We start from the raw sequence: 4,171 nt of genomic DNA, 5'->3' as shown, positions 1-4,171 counted from the left end.
TTTAATGTAATCAATACTACTTTACTGAGGTGTATAATGTGCATGGTAGAGTTGTGATACTTCTCTTCATGTATAAATCCCAGTTGTCTGTGGAGTTTAGCATCTCTATATTTATGCTGACCTAGGGCCGCTCGCAGCGGGGAAGCCGGCCAGCTAGAGTAGAACACACTTACCATTCAAATGAGAGGGACATATTACTCGGAGTTCTCTCTGTGTCGCAGTTGTATCTTTCTGTGGCCAATAAAGAGAGAGAAATCTGCTCAGTTTTCAGTTCACCTGCACACGCTACCTACCTACGTACATACCTTCCTACCTACCATTCCTTCAACAGGATCTACACCGATTCACAGCATCTCCTGTGTGTGAGAGAGACATTGGTGGAGAGAGTGTCAACTGGAAGTGACTTTGACCAGGCGGACGTTACATCTTGATAACCTGCTTGGAACAGTGCAGTCACTCCTAAGCTAATACATAATATTGGTGATCAGCTGTGGGGTTCCAACCAGCTGATACATATTGGCCGCAGTGGTTGGATTCCTACCAGGCTGATACACGACTACTACTACAACAAAAAAACTAAAAAAAAAATATTATGAACAAAATAGTTATACACATAGTCCATAATCGAAAATACTGTATTTTCCACTAAAACAGATTTTTTTCCCCTGTGATTTAGACTTTTTCATCATGATAAATATCCATACATGAAAATTTTCAGTAAAAAATAAGGCACTGATTTCATCATGAAAAACTTTCTGCTTGCATTATTCACGCAAATAGACACAGGGGTGACGCAAGTTTCCTCTTCCCTCCCTCCTCCCTTTGTCCACTCTGCTACATTTTCCACTAATAAATATTTTTTCCTGTTATTTGTACTTTTTCATCATAACAGTCATATGCACTTGGAAACTTTCAGTAAAAAAATAAGGCACTGATTTAACCATGAAACAAACTTCTGCCTCCATTATTCACGTAAATAGAGGCGTGGTGCGAGGCTAAACGCACCTTGTCTCCTTCTCCCTTCTCCCTCCCTCCTCCACCTCCGCCCTTTCTCCAATCCCAACCTCCACATCCATCTCCTTATCCTTGACAATATCCCCCTCTCCAGGATCGTCAGTACCTTCTGAACCATTCCCATCGTCAGAAATAGCAGATGAACGAGCAGGGGGAAATGATGGCTGCGCAGTGGAGTTACGTCCTCCACCCTCATCACATGATGCATAAATATCTACACTCGTTATGGCGGTCTCTTTCCTAAGGAAGAGTCAGTTTATCCACTCACAATTGGCGATAACGTCACCACGAGTTCTCTCCCTATCGCACTATCACTAAGGCCTTTTCTTCTCTGGCCTTTGGACTTCATTGGTGTTGAAGTCGGCTGCTGCTGGTGCTCAGCCAAGGATCCGAACACGGGGAAAACTTTTTACATAGGTCTATCCATTACGGAGGTATGCACGTGACTGGAGCATGACTCAGATGCGTGCATGAGGGTTGCCAGAGGCGGCTTGTGGTGGAAATAACCCGCGGAATTTTCAAACAATGCCGCAAAACACTAAATCATGTAAACGTATTACCCTGATGGTCCCAGGAGGACATGTTAACAGGACACCCGGACAGGATGGGTTAGAGTAACAGTAGACAGGTTGCAGAGGTGTGTAATTTGAGTTACATAACTTCGATGATGTGTGCTTGAGTTGTATGTTCTTATGGTGTATGGTATACATTATAGGTTGTAATGATTTATGGAATAAGTTATATATTATGATGATGGGTGGTATTAGTTATATGCTGTGATGGTGTGTGGGAAGAGTTTATGTTGTGACAGTTGATGTATGCTTGGTATTTCCTGTACTTTTATGCACACCTGCGAGGATTAAAATCTGAATATATATATATATATATATATATATATATATATATATATATATATATATATATATATATATATATATATATATATATATATATATATATATATATATATATAATCAAAGTACATTCAACACACAGGTTATAGCCAGACATGTAGATTTGCCACTTGAGGTGATAACTTTTTCTGTTCGGTGCCATATGCATTTTTGAATGCGTATCTTAAACAGTAAAATGGAATCATCAAAAATTTACAGTCGGAAAATGTCAAAACTTATGAAGAGCTAGATGGAGGAAAAAGAATGATGGGGAGATATTGTGAGAACACTTATGGTGTGAGAGAGCAACAAAGGCGGTAAGAGAGAGGGAAAGCTGGAAAAAGCAGGGTGAGGGAGAGACAGAGGAGATAAGAGAGAGCTGGAGATTGGACAGTACGGGAGAGACGGGAAAAAAGGTAAAGGAGATACGGAGATAGGAGATAGTGAGGGAAAGACGGAGGAGAAAGAGCGAGGGAGATTGACAGGATACTGACATTAAATAACACAAATCAGGAAGGAGGAAACAGAGAGAAGGGATGGAGGGAGGAAAAGGCAGAGGAAGGAGGAGGCAAGAAAAGCACAGATAGGATGGGACAGAGGAAAGGATATGCATGTTACTAATGTTGACGTCTACTGTGTAAATCCTTGTTATTTTCAACAGTAGAATACGGACTTCCTACGTGAGTTATCCTCTTCTTTTAATATTCTTTATTATGTAAGTGTCTGTGTAATGGCGTAAACTATCTCCACAGTTTCTTTGGTTCTATGTTTCATACAAAAGTTTAGGTAAGCTAATCATAAAATCAATAGTAGGTATATATATACATAGAAGATCAGAAGCAATTTACTACTCAACTTCATTGTTAGGACGCTACATAACCAGTCTATACACAAAAGAAATAAACTATAAAGCAGCATCACATTATTGCCTGACAAGTATTTCAGAGCAGGCAGGCGAGCTGTGGCCTACAGTAGAGCTGACGTCAGCATGGTTCTGCCCACTTGCGCTTGAGTACATCTTGTTTATGCCATGCAGTATTGCTTCTGGGCTTGTGGAGTGAGACTTTACTAAGTAAAGCTGTTTATTCCATTCTTAAAATGGATCAAACCGTCTGATGATATGAAGAATAAAGTATATGATACTCCCTTTGGATGAGATTGTTAAGCTCTTAAAAAATGGACTGATTTTTTTTTTTTTTTTTCGTTCCTAATATTTCCTGCATTTTTTTTTTCCCCGTAAGATGTATACCGACACTAAGACATCTCCCAGACAGCAAGAATGAAAAAAAAAAAAATGTCCTTGAAGGGAAGTGCTTAAATCTGCAGACATCCTAATTTTACATACATGCCATACGTGCTTTCTTTTTACTTACCACAAGGCTACTTGGCGCAGTATTAAAATTATAAACTGGTAATGTTTTTTTTTTTCTTAACCACTTACTGCCAATATATCATTTATATTCTTCGTACTTGTTACCTCCTGATGCTGAACTGGAAGAAGATTTGAGGCTTTTCATCCTATTGCTATTGTTATTATTTTTTAAGGCTCCAATTGTGAACAAAGGCTTTAAGTGCTATTTCTTTGGGCATTTAGATAATTACTTTAACTTGATCTGTGTGTGTTTCTGATCCGGGTTCTAAATCCTGCCCATCCAATTTACAACAGAGGGATGATGGTGCTGATGATGATTCCATTTTCTTCTTCATGCTCTTGTTGATGTTACTGTTGTAGTTGTTGTTGTTGTTCTTCGTCTTCTTCATGTTCCTGTTGTTGTTGCTGCTGCTGTTATTATAGCTCTTGTTGTTCTCATGCCACGTTGAGTACACCGCTTCCCGTCCGATCAGCGAAGTTAAGCAACGTTGGGTCTGGTTAGTACTTGGATGGGTGACCGCCTGGGAACACCAGATGCTGTTGGCATCCCTACGTGTCAAGTGGGGTTGGTGGAGGATTAGTGCCCCTCCCTGTAAAACAATTAACTCTAAGCCCTTGACCACCCGGTTTGGGATAATGGCGTCTGGCAATGGATGGATGGATTATTATTATTATTATATTATTGGTATTATTATTATTATCATTATTATTATTATTATTTTTATCATTATTTGTAGTAGTGGTAGTGATATTATTATTATTCCAATTACTAGTAGTAGTAGCAGCAGCAACAGCAGTAGTAATAGTAGTAGATGCCATTACTTGTTGTTGTTGTTCCTCTCATTATTATTATTATTATTATTAGTAGTAGTAGTAGTAGTAGTAGTAGTGG

The 4,171-nt window shown here is 39.1% G+C and overlaps 1 pseudogene; it reads left to right on the top strand.

Moving 5' to 3' along the window:
- Positions 1 to 3,706: 3,706 nt before the first annotated feature.
- On the top strand, positions 3,707 to 3,826 carry LOC145417627 (5S ribosomal RNA; annotated as a pseudogene).
- Positions 3,827 to 4,171: the final 345 nt, after the last annotated feature.

Source organism: Coenobita brevimanus, chromosome 110, assembly GCF_032717465.1.
Source record: "Coenobita brevimanus isolate Jiangsu-jjx chromosome 110, ASM3271746v2, whole genome shotgun sequence".
NCBI lineage: Eukaryota > Metazoa > Arthropoda > Malacostraca > Decapoda > Coenobitidae > Coenobita > Coenobita brevimanus.
The sequence above is the reverse complement of the archived record's forward strand: the minus strand, read 5'-3'. Positions and strand labels throughout refer to the sequence as shown.